This window comes from Palaemon carinicauda, chromosome 26 (genome assembly GCF_036898095.1).
Source record: "Palaemon carinicauda isolate YSFRI2023 chromosome 26, ASM3689809v2, whole genome shotgun sequence".
NCBI lineage: Eukaryota > Metazoa > Arthropoda > Malacostraca > Decapoda > Palaemonidae > Palaemon > Palaemon carinicauda.
The window spans coordinates 96,329,379-96,334,846 of record NC_090750.1 but is presented as its reverse complement, the minus strand read 5'-3'; positions in this window follow the sequence as shown (position 1 = coordinate 96,334,846).

Sequence of the window (5,468 nt, the reverse complement as noted above, 5' to 3'; positions counted from 1 at the left end):
TTATTATTATTATTATTATTATTATTATTATTATTATTATTATTATTATTATTACTTGCTAAGCTACAACCCTAGTTGAAAAAGCAGGATGCTATAAGCCCAGGGGCCCCAACAGGGAAAATAGCCCTGTGACGAAAGGAAATAAGGAAAAAAATATTTTAAGAACAGTAACAACACTGCGATAAATAATTCTTATATAAACTATAATAACTTTAACAAAGCACTTGGAGGAAGAATTGAATAGAATAGTGTATCCGAGTGTACCCTCAAGCAAGAGAACTCTAACCCCAAAAGAGTTGAAGACCATGGTACAGAGACTATGCCACTACCCAAGACTAGAGAACAATGGTTGAATTTTGGAGTGCCCTTCTCCTAGAGGAGCTGCTTACCATAGCTAAAGAGGCTCTTCTACCCTTACCAAGAGGAAAATAGCCACAGACCAAATTAGAGCATTAGTTAAGCCCTTGAGGGAAAAAGAACCGTTTGGTAATCTCAGTTTTGTCAGGTGTATGAAGACAGAGGAGAATATTATTATTATTATTATTATTATTATTATTATTATTAAATGCTAAGCTACAACCCTAGTTGGAAAAGCAGGATGCTATAAGCCCAGGGGCCCCAACAGGGAAAATAGCTCAGTGAGGAAAGGAAACAAGGAAAAATAAAATATTTTAAGAATAATAACAACATTTAAATAAATATTTCCTATATAAACAATAAAAACTTCAACAAAACCAGAGAAAGAGAAACTAGATACAACAGTGTGCCTGAGTGTACCCTCAAGCAAGAGAACTCTAACCCAAGACAGTGGAAGGCCATGGTACAGAGGCTATAGCACTACCCGAGACTAGAGAACAATGGTTTGATTTTGGAGTGTCCTTCTCCTAGAAGAGCTGCTTACCATAGCTAAAGAGTCTCTTCTACCCTTACCAAGAGGAAAGTAGCCACTGAACAATTAGATTGCCGTAGTTAACCCCTTTGGTGAAGAAGAATTGTTTAGTAATCTCAGTGTTGTCAGGTGTATGAGGACAGAGGAGAATATGTAAAGAATAGGCCAGACTATTCGGTGTCTGTGTAGGCAAAGGGAAAGAACCGTAACCAGAGAGAAGGATTCAATATGGTACTGTCTGGCCAGTCAAAGGACCCCCTAACTCTCTAGCGGTAGTATCTCAACGGGTGGCTGGTGCCCTGGCCAACCTACTACCTATTAAAGAATAGGCTAGACTATTTGGTATATGTGTAGGCAAAGGGAAAATGAACCGTTATCAGAGAGAAAGATCCACTGTAGTACTGTCTGGCCAGTCAAAGGACCTCATAACTCTCTAGCGGTAGTATTTTAACGGGGTGCTGGTGCCCTGGCCAACCTACTACCTACTAGGCAACAAGGTGTTGTTACAAAAACGAAAGCATTTCAGTTGTTCCTCGTTACAGTTACCATCGGTAGATATCAAATATATTAGTTGAAGCAGAGATAGATATTATCTGATTAAACTACTTCCTTCCATATTCTTGTGTAAAAAAATTCCGGCAACGAAGAAAATATAATGTTTTAAAACTAACTAATTTCTAGATACACGAAAAGCTTCCTGGAATAATGTTGGATAATTTTGTTGCAAACTACATTATAATTATAGTGAATATCTGTTAGGTCTGTGTTTTCTTCCATTGCACAAAAAATTGGCTTATTGATAAAGTCTTTTAAGATTTTCGGTGATCAATCTATTCTGAAGCAGTGTTTTAATTCTTTCGTTCTACTTTGTTTTGAGTATTGTTCTCCTGTCTGGTCTTCAGCTGCTGATTCTCATCTTAATTTGTTGGACAGAAACTTATGGTCTATTAAATTTCTTATTCCTGATCTTTGGCACATGAGTCTTTTTGTAGTTTATATCTGACATATCTGTTTTTGACGTTGTTACTGTTTTTAGAATGATTTATTGATAATTTGTTCTCATAATTTATTTATTTCCTTATTTCCTTTCCTCACAGGGCTATTTTTCCCTATTGCAGCCCTTGGGCTTATAGCATCTTGCTTTTCCAACTAGAGTTGTAGCTTGGCTAATAATAATAATAATAATAATAATAATAATAATAATAATAATAATAATAATAATAATAGATTGCTGTTAATTAATTAACAATAAACGAATGTCTAAGAATTGCATTCTGAAATTAAAGGTTATAGTTGTCATAATAGAATCTGATCCTTAGGAAAGATAGCACTGCTAAGGATTGCTATTCATTATGCAAATGCAAAGGGACGAGCAATCTGATGACCTCATTTGTCTTAAGCCACGAGGAAGACTGACACTGAAGATCGAAATGGGAAAATGAAAATTAATCATAAAGATTAATGAAAATCATTTCTTGAAAAATTAAATTCTAGGAAAGTCAGTGAAAAAATGAAAACTACTTCCCTGTCATCAAAAGTTCTCTTCTATAAGATATTATTATTGTTATTATTATTATTATTATTATTATTATTATTATTATTATTATTATTATTATTATTATTATTATTATCATTCATAATGCCTGTCATTTTTAGAATTAATTATTGGTTGTTTAGCTGTCCCTACTTTTTTTATTTATTTATTTATTTTTTTATTAAATTTTTGAAATGGCTAGTTAGTTCGCTTAGATTCTGTATTTCATTGTAACTTGTCTTTTGTTTTTCGTCTAGTTTTTTTTTTTTTAAGGAATAAAGATAGACTAATGGAATTTTTTTCTTTCAAGTCGTCTTTCCATGTAAGGACATTATCCTAACCTTTATACTCAAACTAATATTACTTTGAGAGGATCAGCAACAGGTTTTAATGACGTTATGAATTGTAGGACAAAGTGATGTTCTTCTAAATTGGGGACGAACTTTTCCATGTGTAGACTGAATGCCTAAAATCAAGATGCCCACCGTATAATCAAAGTCCCTATGGACAAGTTACTTATTAGATCATATTTTTAAGTGATTATTTGCCAAGTGATCGAAATGCTTAACAGAAAAATGATTAACAGTGGCGTAGTTGAATATTTTTTATAATAGTTTGATAAAAAAAAATGCATAACTACAAATCATGCCTATATAGGCAAATGAAAATAAGGTATATCATTTATATTTTCATTATCAAAACGAACACTAGCTAAAATCAAAACGACAAAAGTTTAGTCTTAGTTTTTATTTCACAAAAGCTAAAATGCTTTTCCTTCTAGAAAACAATTGGTGAATTTCAAGTAATGGGTAATTTACCTCACATAACCTTGACATGAAATCTTTAATTCTTTTATCTTTCTAACTGCGGGTTTTATTATTCCGTGTAATTTAGTCCTTAAAAATAGCTGTTTAAGAAGCATATGCTTCATAATCTTGAATTTTTCACCACTTCTTTTAGGCCCTTCAATTTCCCCCTATACTCTAACCAAGTGATTTATAGGTGTCTATTATTATTATTATTATTATTATTATTATTATTATTATTATTATTATTATTATTATTATTATTATTATTATTATTATTATTATTATTCTACAACCTTAATTGGAAAAGCAAGATACTATAAGCCCAAGGGCTCCAATGGGGAAAATAGCCCAGTGAGGAAAGTAAATAAGGAAATAAATAAACAAGAGAAGTAATTAAATACTAAAATAAAGTATTTTAAGAATAGTGACAACATCAGAATAAATCTTTCATATTCAATTATAAAAAAATTAAAAGCAAAAGGAAGAAAAATAATATAGAACAGTGTGCCTGAGTATACCCTCAAGCAAGAGAACTCTAACCCAAGACAGTGGAAGACCATGGTACAGAGGCTATGGCACTGACCAAGACTAGAGAACAATGGTTTGATTTTGAAGTGTTCTTCTCCTAGAAGAGCTGCTTACCATAGCTAAAGATTCTCTTCTACCCTTAACAAGAGGAAAGCAGCCACTGAACCAGTGCTGTAGTTAACCCCTTGGGCGAAGAAGAATTGTTTGGTAATCTCAGTGTTGTCAGGTGTATGAGAACAGAGGAGAACATGGAAAAAATAGGCCAGACTATTTGGTGTACGCGTAGGAAAATGGAAAATGAACCGTAACCAGAGAGAAGGCTACAATGTGCTACTGTCTGGCCAGTCAAAGAACCCAGTAACTTTCTAGCGGTAGTATCTCAATGGGAAGCTGGTGCCCTGGCCCACCTTCTGCCAATATCAGTGGTAACAGAATAAAGCTCAGTAGTTTCTAGTAGTTTCTGTAACCTCACCATCCTAGTGAATTAGGGATGGGGATTTTGGGGATCCTTCCCTGGTCCTAACTTGATGGGAGGGCACTTGGGAGCTATCTTATGTATATATAGTCAGTGTCTAGGGCATTGTCCTGCCCCTTACCTCCGCAATTCATGAGCGACCTTTAAACCGACTTTTTCCTTGAATGATGAGCCGTTCAAACTAGTTTGGATATCATGAACCAACATCTCAGTGAAATAGAAAATATGATAGACATAAGGTGATCGTAGGACGTTTGGTAAGCACTGAGAAATATTAGTATGTTGTCATGTGCCGCTTACCAATGTAGTTTGGGCCAGGCAAGTGCACTAACATGGTGGTCAAGGAACAAAACCTCAACATTGGCTCCTGGTGATCCGCCGATTACGAAAATAGCTTAGGAGAAACAGATCCTGGAAAGCCCTTTGGATTCAACCATCAGAAGAATTCGAATTGGAGGTGACAGCAGTGTTCAATGACACCCAGGTTATGAAGTCCTTTTACAGTTGAAGACCTTCCAGCTCAATCATAAGACCACTGGAAAAATAGAATGGGTGTATTCATAGACGCTCGTACACTGAAACGGTTTTGATTTTTTATCTCGCTACTCGCTCTTCCCTACACTGTTAATGGACCATCCTGTGTTCTCATGCTAGCATAAGCTGTATCATATTTGTATTACATCACTCTTTTCATCCTATTTTACTGGCCCAGCATGAAAATCAGGAAGATAACCATAGGGTACCTTGATAATTCAAACCCAGATGAAAATTAGGACAGCGTGATTTTCTAGATATTTAGTCAAACGCAAGATCTTCTCTCGTATCAAATTTTACCACTATGGTGACTGTTCTTTCATTGGTGGACTCTTTATAACTTTACAAAATGTCATTCTACAAGGTCATCTAAGATGCTCATCGATTATGTCTTGTCAATTTGTGTTATCTCTGCCAATGTTTATTAAATTTAGTTCCTGGGGAAGGAGAAACCAACTACCTGATTTACGTGTCTTAAAGGGATTAATACTTGTTTTTTTTTTTCATCCGGGACACTTTAATCAATATTAGCATGGACTCAGTGCCAAAGGGTAGGGTTAACTTTAAATGGAAATGTATTCCGGGACATTGGACTTAAAAGTACATGGTATATCGAGATCTTTCTAAAAAAAGGGGATTACGGGAGTTTCGTAACACTCACAAGACATGTGGGAAAAAACGCATAAAGTAAATATTTTG